Source organism: Elephas maximus, chromosome 8 (genome assembly GCF_024166365.1).
Source record: "Elephas maximus indicus isolate mEleMax1 chromosome 8, mEleMax1 primary haplotype, whole genome shotgun sequence".
Lineage (NCBI taxonomy): Eukaryota > Metazoa > Chordata > Mammalia > Proboscidea > Elephantidae > Elephas > Elephas maximus.
The window spans coordinates 86,029,928-86,052,446 of NC_064826.1; the positions used below are offsets into that span (position 1 = coordinate 86,029,928).

General features: G+C 42.9%; 1 protein-coding gene across 4 annotated transcripts in view; it reads right to left on the reverse strand.

Annotated features, from left to right (window-relative positions):
* OSBPL3 (oxysterol binding protein like 3) overlaps positions 1 to 21,632 on the reverse strand; it is a 217,753-nt gene extending 196,121 nt beyond the window's left edge. For 2 of the 4 annotated variants that reach the window (XM_049894802.1, XM_049894799.1), the window contains exon 1: positions 21,326 to 21,632. The gene's annotated coding sequence lies outside the window, so the exon portion shown is untranslated. The remainder of the gene's footprint in view (positions 1 to 21,325) is intronic. The other 2 variants (XM_049894803.1, XM_049894801.1) reach the window with 1 other exon arrangement.
* Between the last annotated feature and the right edge of the window lie 887 nt (positions 21,633 to 22,519).

Sequence of the window (22,519 nt, forward strand, 5' to 3'; positions counted from 1 at the left end):
CTGCATTTTAGGAACCTTTTGATAATTGACTGAGTAATATTCTCTTGAAAAGGAAAATGAGCTTCTTGATGTAATTGATTATTTATACCAGGTACTATTTTTTTAATACCACATTGTTTGGAGCTCTAGAACACCAAAAACGTGTCTCTTCAGCTCGGTCTTTGGGGATCCAGGGAGTTCACAGGATAAAGTGAGGTTTGGGGGTTTTGCTGCTTAAATTCACTTCTTTCTGCCTTCCCTTAAGGAAAGGGGCAGAACCCAAAAGAAGATTCTAAAAGCCTCCCTTCTACTCCTATTTGCACACAAACAAGTCAAATATGGTTAAACTTCATTTGCAAAGTGATGACATCAGCAAGCACATTCCACAGCTTTGTAAGTCATTCACTGTTCTGAAACCCCATTGTGACTGGATAACACAGACTACTATGGCAGCCTCGACAAGGAATGCGGCCAGTACCCTCTGCCTCTTTTTGTGGATACCTTTGTCCTTTTTTTTTTTTTGTCCTGGGTAGGCAGTACGACATCCATTTGAGTTCACTTCTGATTGCCTAAGCACAAGGACTGGCGTTAGGCGGTGAGTATGCTGAACTAGATTCTGCATGATGGGGTTTGCCAGCACGAAGCAGTAGAAAGGGCACAGGACTAGAAGTTCAGAGGGCTAGGTCCTAGTCCTGGCTTTGCTGCTAAATGGGTGTGACCTAGAATAAGCCATTTCCCCTTTTAAGGTGACTACTTCTTTAACATGTGAGTAGTGGAACTGGATCAGTGGTGTTTAAACTGCGGTGGTAACCCACGTAGTAGCTGGTGAAATCGATATAGTGAATCAAGACCAGCATTAAAAGCAAAATAATTCTAGAGCTGCTGTAGAGAATATACAAGATGAGCCTGGAAAAATCCTGTAGCGCTAAAGAAGATGTGCACAAAAACCACAATGACAGGGATATGTCAAAAGAACACAGGAGCCATCTCAAAGACCTCCCAGTGGCCAAAGCTGGAATAATTTTAGCAAAAAAAAATCAATAAAATAGTATTGGATTATAACTCAGAGTATAAAATAAATATCCATAAGTCCACACTGATACAAATAATAATACAATAAATAAACAGAGGAGAATAACCAAATCTTCCATGCAGAAGGATTCCAAATAATTTATATAGCTACTTTGCCCTCAAGGAGCACAACTCCTCACTCCTTAAGTATGGCTGTGCATAGTGTCTTCCTTCCACTATGGAGAGAGGGGAAGGGAAGAAAAAAGAATAATTTATAGCGCAGAAACTTGACAAACACTCATTCAGCCAGGTGATCAAGGTTCACATCAATGGCTACAGGTCATCTTGATAGTATTTGATGGTATGTACTCTTGATCTGATGTGATAAGAATGACACTTCACCTCTGTGATCTTCATCCCCAAAACTCATAATCTCAGCCTAATCATGGAAAAAACATCAGACAAATCCCAATTGAAAGGCATTCTACAAAATATCTGACCAGTACTCCTCAAAATCATCAAGGTCCTCAAAAACAAGCAGTCTGAGGAACTGTCACAGCCAAGAGAAGCCTAAGGAAACATGGTAACTAGGTGGACTATGTTTTGGATGGGATTCTGAAACAGAAAACGGACATTAAGTAAAAACTAAGGAAATCTGAATAACATATAGATTTTAGTTATGTCATCAATGTTGGTTCATAAACTATGATAAACATACCATACTGATGTAATAACAATAGGGAAACTGAGTATGGGATAAATGGGAACTCTGTACCATCTTTGCAACTTTTCTGTAAATCTAAAACTGTTCTCAAATTAAAAGTTTATTTAAAAAAATATAGAATAGAATAACAAAGAAAATAGTAAAGGTAAATGTTGTTACATGAAACTTGTTCAGTTCTATACAAACTTTCAAGCTACCAGAGCAGATAATCTCCAAACTTTTTTTCTAGCTTTAAAAGCAATGTAGTTATCTTCAAGTCAATTCTGACTCATGATAACACCAAAAGGAGCACTAAATCTGTGGTAAGAAAATCTAGATGCCTGTCTCAGCTCTACCATTTGCCCCTTGGGTAAGTCAAGGTTAATGCCTATCCTGTCTATCTCACAGGGCTGTTGTGAGGAATAAAGTATATTAAAGTGATTTACAAAAGTAGAAAAGGTACACAAAATAAACGGTTATGACAACCTAATGCTCTCTGGTTCTTCCTCAAATCAGAGAGGACTCAGGGCTGGTCAAGGCTCAGTCTACCACCTACTGAACCAATGCTTGGATTCTCAAACTGGCCCCTGAACCAGTAACACCAGCCTAACCTGGGAACTTGCTAGAAGTGCAGAATCTTGGATTCACCTCAGACCCACTAAATCAGAAACTCTGGGGCGGGCGGGGGGGGATGGGGGGGCCAGCAATCTGTGACTTAACATGCTCTCTAGGCCATTCTGGTACTGCTGAAGTTTAGAACCACTGCTCTAGAAAAAATCTATCACTATATGTGTCTCACTCACATGCACCAAACTCTTCCAGCTGGCACCCTGCCCAGCCAGCAATCACCTAGCTCTCATTTCCTCCAGCATCCCCTTCACATCTATTAACACTTGGTTAATTTTCACACAGCTCCTCTGAGAAAAGAAAGGAGAAACAGTATTTCTCACAGCAATGCAGGAAAGCTCATGACTAGCTAAATCTCAGCTTGAGTTAACTAGCTAGAGCAAGACTCCTGGAATATGCTTATTTCACCCTACTAGTCTGTGAAGGAAGGAGCCCTGATGGCACAACAGTTAACTACTCAGTTGCTAACCGGAAGGGTGGTGGTTTGAACCCACTAGCAGTTCTGCAGGAGAAAAGCCCTAGTGATGATCTGCTCTCGTAAAGGAAACCCTATGGGGCAGTTCTACTCTGTTGTATAGGGTCGCTATGAGCCAGAACCAACTCTACGTCACACAACAATAGTCTGTAAAGGAGTCTCTGGGTGGCACCAACAGTAAAGCACTCAACTACTAACCAAAACATTGGCAGTTTGAACTCATCCAGAGACACCTTTGGAAGAAAGTCCTGTTGATCTACTTCCGAAAAGACACAGCCTTGAAAAACCCAATGGAGTGCAGTTCTACTCTGCAACACGTGGGGTCGCCACCAGTCGGAATTCACTCGATGGCAACAGGTTTGGCTGGTTTTAATCTGTGAAGTTCTTAGCAATGAAGGAAAATACACATCACATTTTACAAAGGAGTCCCAAATTCCGATCCCCTATCCCATTTGTCAGAAATAGATGTCTTGATCCGTGATTCAGAAAACATCTATCTATGCCTATTTAAATAAAAAATAAGACCTTCGGATGCCAGAGGACAAAAATGACTTCCAGGTCCTCAGTCAATGAACAAATGATGCAGAAGTAAAGTAACCAACGAACTGGAATGCTATTTTGGCATGTAGGATTCAAAGACTAGAAAAACAGGAATTACAAGTCAGGAGTATGAGGCATTAGCAGGTTTGCATGAGAACTCCATTCAGTTCTTTTTCTGAACCATGTTTATACCACAGCAGTTATGGATTGAATTGTGTCCCCCAAAAATATGTGAAACCTGTTCAGCATCACAGCAACATGCGAGCCTCCAGTGACAACGGATGGTGGCTGTGCTTGAGGAGCACTGGCTGGGAATCAGACCTCGGCCTCTCTCATGGAAGGTGAGAATTCTACCACTGAATCACCTTGAACCCTAGGAAAATGCAAATCAAAACCACAGAGAACTGCCCTGAAAGGGAACACAACAGAGAATCCCCAGGAGCAAGAGAAAAGTGGGGTGCAGAACACAAATTCTAGTAAAAACACCAGGCTTAATGATCTGATTGAGACTGGAAGAACTCCAGAACACATGGCACCCAGACTCTTTGTTACCCAAAACTAAAACCATTCCTGAAGCCAACTCTTCAGGCAAAGATTAGGCTGGACTATAAAACACAAAATAATACCTCGTGAAGAGTGTGTTTCTTAGTTCAAGTGGATACATGAGACTAAAATGGGCAGCTCCTGCCCGGATGCAGGATGAGAAGGCACAAAGGGATAGGGGCTGGTTGAAGGGACATGGGAAACCCGGGATGGAGAGGGGGAGTGTGCTGTCACATTATAGGGATTGCAACTAGGGTCACATAACAATATGTGTATAAATTTTTGTATGAGAAACTAACTTGAGCTGTAAACTTTCACCTGAGGCACAATTAAAAAACACACACACTGTGAGATACCAATTCACTTCCACTTCACCCCCACTAGGATGGCTACTATCAGAAAAACAGAAAATACGTGTTGGTGAGGATGTGGAGAAATTCGGAGGGAGTGGGGGAGGAGATGGTAGGAGACAGAAAAAAATTACCATAAGAATTATCATAAAAATTTGTGGAGGCCTGTGTATTACTATGATACTGAAAAGATTTTCAGCAGAACTTTCAGACTAGGAAGAAAGGCCTGGCAATATAATTCTGAAAATCAGCCAGTAAAAACCCAATGGATCACAACAGTCTGACTCCATGGCAGCTAACAACAGCAATGACTAATGACTTTGAGCATCTTTTCATATGCTTATTGATCATTTGTATATCTTCTTTATATTCAAGTCCTTTGGCCATTTTTTGATTGGGTTGTCTTTTTTGATGTTAAATTGTAGGAGTTCTTTATATATTCTGGATATTAAACCCTTATCAGGTATACTGTCGTCGTTAGGTGCCATCAAGTCAGTTCTGACTCATAGCAACCCTGTGTGCAACAGAACGGGACACTGCCCAGTTGTGCACCATCCTCACAATCGTTGCTATGTTTGAGCCCATTGTTGCAGCCACTGTGTCAATCCATCTCATTGAAGGTCTTCCTCTTTTTCACTGACCCTCTACTTTACCAAGCATGATGTCCTTCTCCAGGCACTGGTCCCTCCTGATAACATGTCCAAAGTATGTGAGACGAAGTCTTGCCAAACTCCCTTCTAAGAAGCATTCTGGCTATACTTTTTCCAAGACAGATTTGTTCGCCCTTCTGGCAGTCCATGCATGGTACATTCAATATCCTTCACCAACACCATAATTCAAAGGCATCAATTCTCTGGTCTTCCTTACTCACTGTCCAGCTTTCTCATGCATATGATGCAAGTGAAAACACCATGGATTGGATCAGGCACACCTTAGTCCTCTAAAGTGACATCTTTGCTTTTTAACATTTTAAAGAGGTCTTTTGCAACACATTTGCCCAATGCATTACATCATTTGATTTCCTGACTGCTGCTTCCATGGGCAGTAATTGTGGATCCCAGTAAAATGAAATCCTTAACAACTTCAATCTTTTCTCTGTTTATCATGGTGTTGCTCATTGGGTCAGCTGTGAGATTTTTGTTTTCTTTATGTTGAAGTGTAATCCATACTGAAGGCTGTGGTCTTTGATCTTCATCAGTAAGTGCTTCAAGTCCTCTTCACTTTCAGCAAGTAAGGTTGTGTCATCTGCATAATGCAGGTTGTTAATGAGTTTTCCTCTAATCCTGATGCTGAGTTCTTCCTCATATAGTTCAGCTTCTTGGATTATTTGCTCAGTGTACAGACTGAATAAGTATGGTGAAAGGATACAATCCTGACACACACCTTGCCTGACTTTAAACCAACTGGTATCCCCTTGTTCTGTTCAAAAAACTGCCTCTTGGGCTATGTACAGGTTCCACATGAGTGCAATTAAGTGTTCTGGAATTCCTACTCTTCAAAATGTTATCCATAATTTGTTATATCTACACAGTCAAATACCTTTGCATAGCTAATAAAACACAGGTAAACATCTTTCTGGTATTCTCTACTTTCAGCCAAGATCCATCTGCCATCAGCAATGATGTCCCACATTCCATGTGCTCTTCTGAATCCAGCTGGAATTTCCAGCAGTTCCCTGATGATGTACTCCTGCAACTGTTTTTTGAATTATCTTCAGCATTATTTTACTTGCATGGGATATTAACGATATCATTTGATAATTTCTGCATTCCGTTGGATCCCCTTTCTTTGGAATGCACACAAATATGGATCTCTTCCAGTTGGCTGGCCAGGCAGCTGTCTTCCAAATTTCTTGGCATAGACAAGTGGGAGCTTCCAGCATTGCATCCATTTGTTGAGACATCTCAATCGGTAGGTAGTCTGTCAATTCCTGGAGCCTTGTTTTTCGCCAATGCTTTCAGTGCAGCTTGGACATCTTCAATATCATCAGTTTTTGATCACATGCTACCTCCTGAAATGGTTGAATAAATCAGAAATATGGTTCTCAAATATTTTCTCCCATTCTATACACTGTTTCTTCACTTTGTTGATAAAGTCTTTTGATGCACAAAGGTTTTTAATTTTGATGAGGTCCAATTTATCTATTTTGTCTTTTGTTGCTCGTAGCTTTTAGTGTCCTATCTAAGAATCTATTGTCAAAAACTAGGTCCCAAACCATTACCCCTATGTTTTGTTCTAAGTCTTTTTATGGTTTTAATTCTTACATTTAGGTTGTTGATCCATTTTGAGTTCAGTTTTGTATATGGTGTAAATTATGGGTCAAAACACATTCTTTTATATATGGAGATCCAGTTGTCCCAGCACCATTTTATTGAAGAGACTATTCTTTCCCCCTTTGAATGAACTGAGCACCCTTGTCGTGATATATTTACTTGGAAGAAAATTCCAAAGGTGCAGTTTAAATCTCATATCTGACTTCCAGCCACACAGCTCCCTTCCTGGAAAAATCTGCTTTTATCAACCTCTTGTGTATGCTTCCAGAGGTATTTTATATTTGGGCATACACAGTGGTGCTGGCAAATGTTTAACAACCAGCTCTCTGGAAACTAAAACAATAGCAAAACTTAAAAAGCCCTGATTTGTTGTATGTGCTGATTCCCACGGATGACTTCAAACTACCAATGCAAAGTCACTGACAAGGAGTTGGGAAGAAATGCTCACAATTTGTTCTCAAAGCCAGTGTGAATGGGCTCCAACACACCAGTTTTATGCATATGTGTGTGTGTGCGTACACATCAATATACACATATGCCTATATATAAACAAAAAAAAAACCAAACCCATTGCCATCAAGTCAATTCTGACTCATAGCAATCCTATAGGACAGAGTAGAACTGCCCCATAGAGATTCCAAGGAGCGTCTGGTGGATTTGAACTGCCGACCTTCTGGTTAGCCCTGTAGCTCTTAACCACTACGCCACCAGGGTTTCCATACCTATATATACATACATATAAAATATATATTATATATCTTTATTCCAATGGAAGCATACCACACATACCTTTGCATATATGGTATGTATATCACAGTCCTAGGTATTCTACACCTTGTTTTTTTTAACTTAATCTCAGAGGCTATCTCATAGCAGTAGATGTACAGCCACCTCATTTTTAACTGCTCCATTATTTTTCAACCAGTCGTCTGGTGATGGGTCCTTAGCTTATCTGTAATCTTTTATTTATTCAAACACTGCAATAAATAACCTTGTGCATACATCATTTTGCACATGTGCGTACCTTCAGGATAAAATTCCTAGGACTCTTATTGCTGCTTCAAAGGGTACATGCATTTGCAATTTTGATACATACTGCCAATGGCTCTCCACAGATCTTGGCCGAGTTTATACTCCCATTCACTATGTATGAATACCTGTTCCCTCAAGACCTTGCCAACAGAATATTATCACAATTTGTGATATCTGCCAATCTGATAGGCGAAAAATAGCATCTCACTGAAGTTTTAATTTACATTTCTCTTTTTATAAGTGAAGATAAAGTTTTTATATGTTTGAGACATTTCTACGATGTTTTCTATGAACTGTTCATATTCTTTGCCTCTACAGAGTGGTCTTTCTCTCATTAATTTGTTGGAGCTCTTTATATATTGAAATTATATACTTATACACTGATATTATATATTGATGAAATTTTGATATATGAATTACAGTTATTTTTCTAACTTTATTGTCTTTTGACATAGTTAAAAATTTGTTGACCCTGCAAAAATTAGATGTAGTAAATACAACAATCTTTTATCTTACAGTTTCTGGATTCTGAATCGTATCTGGAAGGACATTTCCCTCTTCATTATTATTAAACTGGTGTTCTATTTTTCCCAGTTGTTTCAGTGTTAAAGGTTTGATTCATTTGGAATTATTTTGGTGGAAGGTGTGATGTAAGGCTCTAATTCTATTTTTTGCCAGATTGTACCAATACTGTTTACTGAATATAGAATCTTTTACCCACCATGGAATCATCTTTGCCTTCTCTCTCAACCACTCTCCCCCCACCCTAAAGCTCTCGGATGCTGGAGGCTGGCAGTCTAACTTTCTGATATTTCTCAGGTTGTCTCTCCTGTTTCCTATCCCACTGTGACCACTCTAGCTCAAGTCCCAGCACTGTGCGCCTACACTTGCAGCTCCAATCTTTACTACCACCAGAATACTTTTCTAAAGCTGGTAGTTCCCATCCTAATGCCTTGTTCACTGTCCACAGAATAAAGTCTAAACAATTATTATGGGATTCAGGACCTACCCCAGTTTCCATTCCCATACCCTGTCATTTTCCCCATTAAAACATTTCTTACCCTCATCACACTGGAAAGTCCATCATTCCTTAAAATGTTCTGCCTTGGTTCACGCTACAGCCTTTGCCTGAAATGCCCCTTCTAACTAGCCCTCCATTCTCTTCCCTTTCGTCAATTCTATGTGTCCTTCAAGGCTTAGCTCAAATGCCCACTTCTCTGCTAAAGTGTCCCCCATTGCTCCTGTGCTCCTAGAGCACTTCAATATCTCCTTTACAGCAAGCATCATGCCCTCTTTGTCCCTTACAACTGTGCCTTTACCTCTCTCTCCAATCGAATGTTCCTGGAGGGCAGGAGCTGTGGCTAATTAACTTTTGCAGGCTCCCTGATTCTGGGTGGCCATGAGTTAGAATCGACTCAAGGGCAACAGGTCGCTTCTAGATAGCACCTTACACACAATTTTTTTAAATAAAATTAAATTGCCTTATGCAAATCAAAACCACAAGGAGATACCATCTCACCCTGGCATTACTGGTACGAATCACTAAAACAGAAAATAACAAATTTTGGAGAGACTGTGGGGAGATTGGAACTCTTATGCACTGCTGGTGTGACTGCAAAACGATACAACCATTTTGGAAAATGATATGGCGCCTCCTTAGAAAGCTAGAAATAGAAGTACCATATGATCCAGCAGTCCCACTCCTAGGAATATATCATAGAGAAATAAGAGTAGCACACGAATAGATATATGTACACCCATGTTCACTGCAGCATTGTTCACAATAGCAAAAAGATGGAAACAACCTAGATGCCCACAAACAGAAGAATGGATAAGCAAACTGTGGTACATACATACAATCAAGTATTACGCAACACTAAAGAACAGTGATGGATCTCTGAAGCATCACATAACATGAATGCATCTGGAAGACATTATACTGAGTGAAATAAGTCAATTACAAAAGGACAAATATTGTATGAGACCACTACTATAAAAACTCATGGAAAGGTTTACATACAAAAAGAAACAATCTTTGATGTTTATGAGGGTAGAGAAGGGTGGGGATGGAAGAACACTTAATAGACAATAAATAAGCTGTAACTTTGGTGAAGGGTACGCAATACTGGGGAGGCCAGCACAGCCTGTACAAGGCAGGGCCATGGTAGCTCCACAGGCACACCCAAACTTCCTGAGGGACCAAATTCCTGGGCTGAGGGCTGTGGGGACCATGGTCTCAGGGAACATCTAACTCAACTGGCGTAAAAGAGTTTATAAAGAAAATGTTCTACATTCTACTTTGGTGAGTAGCATCTGGGGTCTTAAAAGCCTGTGAGCGGCCATCTAGGACGCTCCACTGGTCTCACCCCTTCAGTAGCAAGGAAGAATGAAGAAAACTAAAGACACAAGGGAAGATTAGTCCAAAGGACTAATGGGCAACATCTACCATGGCTTCCACCAGGCTGAGTTCAGTACAACTAAATGGTGCCCAGCTACCACCACTGACTGCTCTGACAGGGATCACAAAAGAGGGTCCCAGACAGAGCTGGAGAAAAACGTAGAACAAAATTCTAACTTAAAAAGAAAGACCAGACTTGCTGTCCTGACAGAGACTGGGGAAACACTGAAAGTATGGCCCCCAGACACCCTTTCAGCTCAGTAATGAGGCCACTCCTGAGGCTCACCCTTCAGCCAAAGATTGAACAGGCCCATGGAATAAAACAATACTAAAGGGGTGCACCAGACCTGGGAGGGCGGGAGGGAACAGGAAAGCTGGTAAAGGGAGAGTGTTGACATGTCGTGGGGTTGTTAACCAATGTCATGCAACAATGTGCGTACAAACTGTTTGATGAGAAACTAGTTTGTTCTGTAAACCTTCATCTAAAGTCCAGTAAAAAATAAGTAATTTTTTAAAAATTGAATTGCCTTAGCCTAGGAGTCTGTGGGTGGTGCAAATGGTTAAGTACTGGACTACTAACTGAAAAGTTGGCAGTTCAAATCCACCCAGAGGTACCTCAGAAGTAAGGCCTGGTGATCTGCTTCCAAAGAGAAACAGCCCGGAAAACCCTATGGGGCAGTTCTACTTTGCACACACGAGGTCACCATGAGTCAGAATAAACTTAACGGCAAACAAGTGGTTCTTAAACTTTGTAATACATAATAATCACCCGAAAGGCTGTAAAAACAGAGATTGCCGGGACCCATCCCTAGAGATTCTGATTCAACAGGTCTGGGGATAGACCTTAGAATTTGTGTTTCTAACAAGTTCCCAGGTGATCCTGATGCTGCTGGTATGGAAACCACACTTTGAAAACCAATGCCTCAGTTCACGTATCAAACCCCAAATTGAAAGCCTCTAGAAACTTCGGATGCAGTATGTCCAAAAATCTCAAGAGGAGAAAATCCTCTCAAACTGGGTGACATTTAGCTATGTGTAGATTTCACCTCCTCCATCCAGTCCAGCCTAAAGAGGCAGGGAGCAGCCCAGGGTCACAGAGTGGCAGAGGCGGTGCCAGAACTGGATCCATCTTCTGACTCCCCTTCGTCCAGTGCTCTCCAGCACCCTGAGGGGGCTCTCAAGTCAAGGGCCTGGCAACAGAGGCAGAATGACCTGGCTGGATCCCAGCTCTGCCACATGCTGACTTCGTGACGATGGCAAGTTACTTAACCCTCTCTAGGCCTGTGTTAGTCAGGGTCCTTTGGGTGGAAACAACAGAAACCAATATGGCAAATGAAGCCAAAGAAAATGTACTAGAAAAATATCAGGCGTTCAAGGAACTGAAAGGAGGCTGGCACAGCTTCGGAGGCTGGGAACCCAGAACCACAGTGATGACGTCCAGACAGGAATGGTCTGGTCAGGATGGACCCTCAGCAGCAGTATCTCCTTGACCCTTAGCACTGGACCCAGAGTCCAGGAAGGGGCATCAGACTGACCTGGCTCATGAAGCCACCTCTGGGCTGAGGAGAACGAGGCCCCTTGTTCTGGTGCCAGCAGGCTGTATCCAAAGACCAAAAATGATCTCTCAAATGGAAATCAGGAAGTGTAGATGGATACTGAACAATCAATGAGTAAGTAACTACTCCCCAGTCTCAGTTTTCTTACTGGTAAACTGGAATAATAATACCCATCTCCGAGGTTCTATGTCGATATATTGAGGCAGTGTAAGTAAAGCACTCAGCCTGGCACACAGTAAGTGCTCGGTAGCTACTGGTGGCCATCATTATTATTGTTCTTTATAATTAACATCACCACTTTTAAAGGCAAGATAATTTTCTATTCCTGGCTGCTAACCGAAAGGTTAGAGGTTTAAGTCTACCCATAGGCCCCTCAGAGCAAAGACCTGGCACTCTACTTCCTAAAAATCGACCACTGCAAACCCTATAGACCACAGTTCTACTCTGACATACATGGGATTGCCGTGATTCGGAATCAAGTCAACAGCAACTGGTTTCTATACTAACTCAAAAAAAATTACATATGCCCACAAATTTACTTGGAGCAGTTCTGAACCTGTGAGAATCATCCACGTGGGCTCTCCCTACATCCTTTCAGGCCTTCAAATACCCCTAACCCACCTCATCTCAGATGCTGGACATTTGAGTTAAACTAGAATTAGAGCCGGCAAGTTACCTTAGGCTACATTCGTGGCTACATTGGAGGACAGGTTGTTAGATTTCATTCAGTTTCAGTCACAAAGGTGGTAAAACTCAACTTTGGATTCAATTTCCATTAACAAATAAACAAATCTGCTTACATATCAGAGTGTGTGTAGCATCGCAGGGAGAGAGCATCTCGACATAAAGGAACCAAAAACCAAACCCGATGCCGTCGAGTCGATTCCGACTCATAGCGACCCTGTAGGACAGAGCAGAACTGCCCCATAGGGGCAGCTGGTGGGTTCAAACTGCGATCGCTCTTAAATCACTGTGACACCAGGGCGCCAAAGGGGAGTTAAATCCTCCTCCTACTCAGTTCCACATGACTTCCTACAATCCATAGAAAACAACAAAAGGGCAGGGCCCACTCCTCCTCTGAGGGCCCCTCAGCCACATTCTCTTTCCTCCTCTGCCTCAGACTTTGAGCTGCCAAATCATGACCCACAGAAACATGGAACTTTTCTCTCCAGGGTATTAATTAAAATCCAGACTCATTGCCTTTGAGACATATACCCCATTGTAACTAATGAATTCTCTGCATGACTGTTTAATGTCCGTATCCTCCTCTGCAGTACAGGCCCTTGAAGGGAAGGTCCGCGTCTGTCTAACTCATCACCATATCCTCTGTACCCAGCCTGGTGCCTGGCACATAGTATGTGCTCAATAAATACTTACTATATGTTTTTTTTTTATATGTATGAAGGACAACCACAATACACTCTTAATTCCAGGGAGGCAATTACTACAACCTTAATGCTGGTGAGATTTTGAAAATATATGCATATTATTTAGCTTTTGCTTCAAAACATTTCAGATCACTGCCCACCACAAATGATTTGGGAAGAAGGCTTGTTTCACATGACTGAAATTGTAACTTTAAATTTCTTGTGAATATGACAGCACTTGATATCAAGACAGAAAACTAGCATGGAAATCTTTAAAAGTGCTATATTTTAAGACATTATAGAGAAATGTTAGTTTACTGAAGAAAGTATTTGACCCACACAACGTTTTAAAAAAGAACAGATTTAGTATTTTAACTGAAGAAAATAGAAAACTTCATACTGACAGTTGTCGATTTTCTGTTGTATTTTCTTGTTGGGCTGCTTTTGTATTTTGAGTCTGTTACGCTTTATATTCAGATACTTTTCAATTCAAGTCCGCTCAACAATCTCAGAAGTCACCAAACCAAAAAACCAAACCCACTGCAGTCGAGTTGATTGCGACTCATAGAGACCCTACAGGACGGAGTAGAACTGCCCCATAGAGTTTCCAAGGAGCACCTGGCAGATTGAAACTGCCGACCTTTGGTTAGCAGCCGTAGCACTTAACCACTACGCCACCAGGGTTAAAGCATACTCTCTATGGCCAGCCAGCTAGTCCACATCCCCTCAGAGACTCGGAGTATTACCTTGGCTACTATTTCGTGAGTAAACACAGACATCTAGACAGCAATGTAATTTTGATCTAAAGAAATTTTATAAGAAAGCAGTCTGCTTCTCAGCTTTAAATCTGTACCTTATTATTATTTAATGATAATATTACACGCATATTCCACGCTAGGGAAATCAAGAAACAATCATATTCTGACTTTCAAACAAACACACTTAGGCAAAAGTGGTTATAATGCAAGTCTAGGGAAAACTCACTTTCAGGGGTATAAACAATGTAACTAAGAACAATGGAATTACCACCGAGCAGTGTATATTTTTCCAAGATGAAAGAAATATTTCATCAACTTCAAAAGGCTTAGATGAGCATTCTTCTCCTCCCTCATGCTGCTATTCCATTTATTATAATAAAACAATTGTAAATTTTTTCATACAGATGAAATAAGCCCAAGAATTAGACTGGAAGGCTACAGCTTGCCTGCTATACGCTTCTGGCGGGGTGGGGGGGATCTCTGAACAAAGCAGTATTTCCCAATCTTGCCATCTCAGTGGACCCCCTTATGAAAAACATTTTACCCCATGCTTTTTTTTTAATTCCAATATCTTTGACGTATAGAGCCAACAGTGTCTAACAGAAAAGTAATATGACTCACATACATAATTTTAAACTTTTAAGCAGCCTCTTAAAAACAGTAAAGGGAAACAGGTGAGATTTGTTTATGTATTACCATAACATTTCCAAAATACTATCATTCCAACCTGTAATCAATATTTTAAAAATTATTGAGATTTTTACCTATTTTTGTACAAAATCTCCAAAGCCCAGTGTGTACCTTATACTTACAGCATATTTCCTTTGGACTAGCCACATTTCACGTCCTCAGTATTCACCTGCGGTCAGTGGCTGCCCTACTGAGCAGTGCAGATACACAGAAGAGCATAACAAGCTCTAGAAACTCATCATCCAGCTTCGGCAATCATCAACTCACAGACAGACCTGTTTCATCCATATTCCAACCCAGCCCCAGATTATTTTGAAGTAAATCCTAAAAATCATAGTATTTCAACCATGTCCAAATTTCCCTGACTACCTCATTTTTTTTTTCAACAGTTGGTTTGCTCAAATTGAGATTTCAACAACTATTTAAAAGACCAAAAAAAAAAAAAAAAAACCACTGCTGTCAAGTAGATTCTCCGACTCACAGCGACCCTGTAGGACAGAGTAGAACTGCATCACTGGGTTTCCAAGGAGTGGCTGGTGGATTAAAACTGCCCTTTCGGTTAGCAGCCTAACACTTAACCACTGCACACCAGGGCTCCTCTGAATCAACTGTTAGAACCTCTTTTTTGTGTGTGTATATGTGGTGAAGTATATACAATATAAATTTTGCCACACTAATCATTGTTAAGTGTGTAATTCAGTAACGTTAATCACACTCACAACGTTGAGCAAGTACCACCATTATCTATTTCCAAAATGTTTTCATCATCCAAACAGAAATTCAGTATCCATTAAGCAATTATTCCTCGCCTCTCCCTAACCCCCAGCCCCTGGTAATCACTTCTCTCCTTTTGGAGGGCCTGTCTCTAATGATAAATTTTGTTGATGACTCCAGGATAATAGGAGTTATACATTTAGTAAAATGTTCTATTTATTCAGATGTTTACTGCACATTTACCTTGTGTCAGGCCCTATACTAGCCCCAAGACACAATGGTAAACAAGACTCAAAGGAACTTCTAGTTTTGTCCCAGACTACATATTAGGATCAGTTAAAAACCACATAAAAAGCAATACCCATTACATCAACTGATGAATAAAATGTGGGGTAACCATATGATGGGATATTTATTCGGTCATAAAATGGAATGAAGTACTGATTCATGCTACAGCATGGATGAACCCCGAAAATACCATGCTATGTTAAAGCCAGACACAAAAGGCCACATATTGCATGGTTCCATTTATATAAAATCTCCAGAATAGCAAATCTATAGAGACAGAAGGTAGATTACTGGTTCCCAAGTTTGCCGGGGTTGGGGGTGGCGGGGGGGTGTTGACTACTAATGGTTACAGGTTTCTTCTTGAGGTGATGAAAATCTTCTAAAATCACCAAATAGTATGATAACTGCTCCATATAAAATGGGTAGACACATAGCACCATGAGAAGGATCAGGTAAAGGACAACTTCCTAGAAGTGACAGCTGTGCAAAAACGTAACGGATGAGTGGGAATTAGCCAGGTGAATACGGGTGAGGAGGAAATGACCGTGAGAGGGAGAGAAGATTGTGCAAAAACTGGGAGGCCAGAGCGCATTATGCATGGCCTTGGAGGTGGGTGGAACACCTAGTAAAGCGCATTATGCATGGCCTCAACGTGGGTGGAACACCTAGTAAAGTGATGAACAGTGAGTTACAAGGCTGGACAAGGAAGCAAGTGCTGATTCATAAAGGATCTTATATGTCTGGTCAAATTTTTGGAATATTCATTTACTGATAAAATATTGACAAAAATTTAGTTTGAATACAATAGAGGTTTTAATATATTTTTAATAACAGTATCACCATATATTTGAAATAGTGTCAATATGCAAGATACTTATTCTACAGACAATGTTTGTTATACATACAGATTTGAGATACCCTTACAGTATCTCCCTGTGGAGCCCTGGTAGCACAGTGGTTAAGAGATCAGCTGCTAACCAAAAGATCGGGAGTTCAAATCCACCAGCCGTTCCTTGGAAACACTATGAGACAGTTTTACTCTGTCCTATAGGGTCACTATGAGTCAGAGTCAACTTGAATGGGTTTGTTTTTTTTACAACATCTCTGGAGTCCCTGGGTGGTGCAAATGATTAATGTGTTAGGCTGCTAATCAAAAGGTTGGAGGTTTGAGTCCACTCAGAGGTACCTTGGAAGAAAGGCCTGGAGATCTATGTCCAAGAAAATCAGTCATTAAAAACCCTACGAAGCATACTTCTACTCTGACACACATGTGGTCGCCATGAGTCAGAATGGACTCGACAACAATGTTTGTTTTTTGTTTTCAATATTTCTATGGTCCAAATGTGAGAACAACCAAGATTGGTGCTTTTCATGGATTTGAATAACTGGGAATTCTGTTGCTTCATCATAAATTGATGAAGGCATTAAAGTATTCTGGATCAAAAAGTAGAAAAGAGAAGGCCACCCTCCAATTACTTTTTTCACAAAATATTCTAACAGAATGTAACCAGATGTAATTGTTTAATATTCTTTTTTTAATTGAACACCTATTATGGACAAGACATCAGATTTGATGATGTGAGGGACAGAAATATGAAGAAGGCACACTCTTCCTGTCTTCAAGGTATTTAAAATCTAGTAAGGGAGGCAACACATTTGCATAAATAACTAGGCCACTGGGCGCTGGGGTGAGGGAGTGGGAGATATGAAAGGTACAGAGTGTTAAAGGAAGGAGAGAAACCAGTAACATACTCAGTGGTCAAAAACTGAACTGCAGACTCTCTCATGATTTAAAAAAAAAAAATGCTCTGAAATTGGGTTAGGGAGGTATTATGAGGTTTACGAGTTCGGCCTTGAAAGACTTAGGTTTTCACAAGGAGAGAGAATGAGAGAGCTTTCTAGACGACAAGCATGCCTGGGCAATGGCTAAATACTTTGTTGATGAATAATCGTTCAGACTGCCAGCACAAAGGGCTGAGGGATGGTGAATGAAGGTGGGAGATTGAGTCCAGGTTGCAGAGCCCTGAATTTAGGCTAAGGGGTCTCTGCTTAAACAGGCAGAGAGCAAGACGTGGCTGGAGTTTGAGTCTCTGTTCCACCATATATTAATTGTGAAGTAGTTTGGAACTTAACTTTCCTAGCCTCACCCGGAGATTGGGTATTGGGTATTGCTGAACGGTTGCTCCGTATTGCTTCAGCATTGCTCTGAGGATTAAATGCAATAATGCATGTACAGCACTTACGACAGTATCTGACACGTGAAAGTCCGGCAGCTGCTGCTGCTATTAATATTATCACCATTAACTGTCACAGCCATCCAAGACTTTTTAGCAATATAATGTATTTACCTGCAAAAATGGAGATAACCTCACATCACTGCCTGTCAAGACTATGAAGATTAAATGAGATAATAACAGCGGATGGCAGCCACTTAGCATCTAGTCTACAACTACTATGGAAAATATAATGATAAAAACAACAAATATTCTTTTAGCTAAGCAATAGCTTTTGTTACAAATAAAGCTACTTATCTATTGGCTGTAATGTTGGAAACCACATTTTAGTTTCTTGGAAGCAACCCAGCACACTAGAGAGAAAATGGGCTGGAATCCTCACTCTGCCAGGATGGCATCAAGGGGAGACTTTGGTAGGAAAATCCGCTTGTAGGCAATGTTAGGACAGACTGCAGAAGTCCTTAAGTGTCTCTACTAAGAAGCAACAGGAAGGGACAGATGTGAAAGACAGGGAGAAGGAAGATGACAAGAGTTGGGGTGAGCATGAAAGTGGTTTGATCAGTAGTAACTGGAAAACAAAGAAGGTTTCCAGGTGAGAGGGCCTGTGATTTAACAAATATTTAGATTTAGATAGGAAAGAAACTTGCAGGGAACTATAAACAACTCTCAATCATGCAAGGAATTTCAGCTTTCATCTTCCCTAGTATCCCAAGCCTTATCCCTTCCATGAGGTTCTAGTTTGTGGAGGATTCTCTAGCCCTCCCTGTAGCACTCCTGAAATGGATTTTACAATTAAGAAAATACAGTACTGCAGAGAGGTACATTATTAATAAAACTGTTGATTATCCAGACCCTTGTGTAGGGATAAAAGCATTATATCTCCACCCAAAAACTGGAATGGAAATGGAAGAAAAAAAAGAAGCTCTACTTCCTTCCCCACCTGCTATTTTGCCATTAGCTCTTCAGGTGGTAACCAGGGCACACTCCAACTTCTCCTCCCCTTCAGTTTCAACGCAAGAGTGGGAAGAGTTGAAGTGTAGTTATTTTATTAAAAGTCTGTTGCAGACATTTTTGAAATTAGTAGTGGTTTCTAACTCCCCATTCTACATATGGGAACAGAGGAACGAGCCAGTGTTCCAGTACTTTCCTCAAGAAGCATCAAGTATTACCGTTCTGGGTTTTTCACTCACCGCAGTGGGTAAAACCAATCAGATTGCACTTCAGATCACATATGTCTCTGCTTTTTAAAAGATTTAGGTGGCAGGAGGATTTCCTTTTCTCCTCTTTTAAAAGGCCCACAAACTACCAGGCCCACAAACCAGAAACTCAACCACAAAAATCAATGGCAGTGACAGTCTCATTAATGCAGAAAACACTACTGCTAGACACTTGATATTGGCACCAGAAGTTTTATGGCTCAACTTTATGCAGTTTTAATACATTAAGTCATCGGGCTCTATCATAATGCGTTAATATCTAATTAAATAGTGGGAGTAAGAGGCATTACAGCTTAGTGGAGGAGGGGCAGGGTTTAGAGTCAGTCTTTCTGACTATTAGCAAAACCTAGCTCAGCAATTTACCATCAACCCTGGGCAAGTTCCTGAATCTAGGCTTCAACTTCTTCATCTGTAAAATGGAGATAATCTCACATCAATGCCTGTCAAGATTGTGAAGATTAAAGGAGATAATAACAGCGGATGGCAGCTGCTTAGTATCTAGTCTACAACTATTATGGGAAATATACTGATAAAAACAACAAATCTTCTTTAAGCTAAGTAATACTTTTTGTTACGAAGAAAGCTACATATCTGTTGGCGGTAATGTTGGAAGCTATATTTTGGTTTCTTGGAAGCAGCCCAGCACACTAGAGAGAAAATTGGCGGAATCCCCATTTTGCCAGGACGACCTTGGGAAAGTTAGCAACTTGCTGGAGCCTCAATTTCCAATCTGGTTAAAAGTACATGGCTAATAAAACTACTATAATGTTTAATGGAGGCAGTGATGGTTGAGTGTACAATGTTCATCTTCCACGTGGGAGATTCCAGTTTGATTCCTGGCCAATATACCTCATGAACAGCTACCATCTGTCTGTCAGTGGCAGACTGTGTGTTGCTATGATGCTGAACAGGTTTTGGTGGAGCTTCCAGACTAAGACAGACTAGAAGGAAAGACCTGGCAATCTACTGAAAATCAGCCAATGAAAACCCTGTGAAATCACAATGGTCTGATCAGCAATCCATTATGGGGATGGCACAGGACCAGGGAGCATTTAGTTCTGTTCTGTATGGGGTTGCCACGAGTTGGGGCTAATTCCAAGACTGCTAACAACAGCAATGTCTAATGAAGAAGCTTACACAAAGTACCTAATACACATCCTGGTACTTAGTAGGTGTGCAATATAAACTAGTTAATTGCTATTTGTAGAAAAAAAATGGATACATAAAGATGGAAATCAAAACCAGCGACTGTATCACAATTTCTCATATTTTACAGAGAAGTTTTCATTCTGCAAATATTTATCGTACACCTGTGTGTCAGGCAGTGTTCTGGACACTGGAAATCAAGCGATGAATTAGATAAGGACTCAGCTTTCCCGAAACTCACATTCCAGTGGGGGAAGGCAGACAGTGAGTAAGCAAAGGAGATAATTTCAGAGCGAGATAAATGCTATGAAGAACACTAAACAGAGAGGCGTACAAGCAAGTTGGTGGGAAGGCACGATCATCAGCTTGAGTGCATTTCAGCCCAGTCCTGCCTGACTGGTCTCCCTTGGCCAGAAGGGGGACCTCAGCTTGTACAATGCTTGGGGGTGGAATGAGAGGGATCAGAAGCCAGGCTTACGCTTCTATCTGTCTGTGGAAATCTCTCTTTTGAAGCTCCAGTTTAAAACATTTCTAAATGCCCTCATCCCAGTACTCAAACCCTGAGAGTAGGTGCAACACCTGGGGGCACTCAGAAGCTCTCTGCGCAGTTCCCGGACACATAAAAAGCGACAACTTCACAGCCCCTATTTCCTCAGCTCGAAGAGTACCAGCTGAGAAGACTGGTAGTTTGTGAAACAGAAAAGGGAGAGCACAAGTGTGCAAAAGGCGGCTGGCAAGTTGCGTTGCCTAAGCAGGGCGCCGCGCCCGGGCTAAAGAAGTATCTGGACGTTCTGCAACAGTGCCGATCAGCGACTCCAGCAGTTGGAAATACTTCCCAGGGAGCCGGGAAGCCCGAAGGCGCGGGTGCCTACAGCCCCGAGCCCTAGCCCAGCGGGGCCAGCAGCCAAGGGAGACGAGCAGCCCGGCAAGGAGAGGCCGGAGAGCGGGCGAGCGGGCGAGCGGGCGCGTCTGCACCACCGAGCCTCCCTCGGGTCCCCCGGTGCGCCTCATCCGCGGATGTGGTAAAGCCTAGCGCGCCGACCAATTAAACAGGTTTCCTGTGCCTCCCAGGACAGCTCCCCCGCGCCGCATCATGCTCCGGCGCCCGAACCCAGGCCCCTGCGCTCGCCGCTTTCTCCGCCGCAATCCCGGAGAAGCCGTCCCTCTGGGGATCGGAACCTAGAATGGACAAGGGCCCCTACCACTGGGAATCTGGCGCCAGCACCGAGTGGGCCCTCCCCCCCGCACCCTGCCCCCGGTTCCGGGCTGCCTTACCGGCCGCTCCCGGGGTAACAAGGAGCAGAGCGCAAGATCAGTCGAGCGAAACTGGTGGCGCCCCCGAAATCGCAGCCCCTTCCGAGCCCGCGCCGCTGCCGGGCGTCCATCGCACACCACCCCATTCTGGCGGGCGCCCCAGCGCTTACCTGCGCGCTCCGCAACCAGCGGACGCCGCCTAGTTCCCCGGTGCCGGGCTCCCGGGTTCGCGCAAAGACTAGAGAAGAGGCGAACCCGGCTTTTATGGCCCGCAGCTGACAGTTCCCGCACCAGCCGCAGGAATGGGGGGCGGCAGACGGACTGCGGCAGGGCTGGAGTCCACGCTGCGCACCGGCTACTTGGCTCTCGCCTCTCTCAGCCGCCTGGCTCGGCCGCGCTGTGACCGCGCTGCCAGTTCCAGTACTTTGCCGAGAACTTCTCGGCGCGCGCCGCCCAGCGATTAGCCGGAGGAGAGGGAGGGAGGAGCCGGAGCGCAGGGAGGAGCTTGCGTCGCCCCGGAGGCGGGGCCAGCGGGGGGAGCGGGAGGTGGCGGCTGAGTGACCGGCACTCCTACTAATAAGGAGTCGCCCCCGGGGAGAGAGGTGGGACGATGCCCTTGGAAGAAGGCGGTGAATTCCACGACGCAGTCCCGGGAGTTTGGACCCGGGTTCCGGACAGGTGGGAAGGGCAGAGGGAAGGGAAAGCTGAGGCGGGACCGGGGAAGGGGCCCCCGGCTGCTCAGCGCGGTACCATGCGCTGTAGACACTTAATAAATGTTCGTCGAATGGCGTTTCCGGGCCAGGGCAGGAGGGAGAGGCAAAGATGGCACGGGAGGGGCAGGTTTGAGGGCACATGTGGTCGAGCAGATGAAGAGGACTTGACCTCTTGAAGAAGTCAGGCCGTGGCCAACGAATCTAGGACGAGAGAAAATACGTGGTGAAGGGAAGATGGTTGGGGCGGGAAGACGAAGGGGAGATTCTCTCTGAGACCGGGGGCCCGAGACGGTGACCGCGACGTCCGGAGGCAGTAATGCAAATTAATGCTTCAGGCCTAGCAAAGGACCAACGTTTTATTTTTGCTCTTATATGCAGCTCATGGAAACCCTGGTGTCGTAGTGGTTAGGTGCTGCGGCTGCTAACCAAAGGGTCCCTAGTTCGGATCCGCCAGGCGCTCCTAGGAAACTCTATCGGGCAGTTCTACTCTGTCCTATAGGGTCGCTATGAGTCGGAACAGACTCGACGGCAATGGGTTTGGTTTGGATGCAGTTCATCATCCAGGGGCAAGGGAGACGGAAAATCCCAAACAATTTGACTGTCCACTCGTTCCTGGGCTTCTTTTGGTCCAAGCATGAGTATGAGCAACAG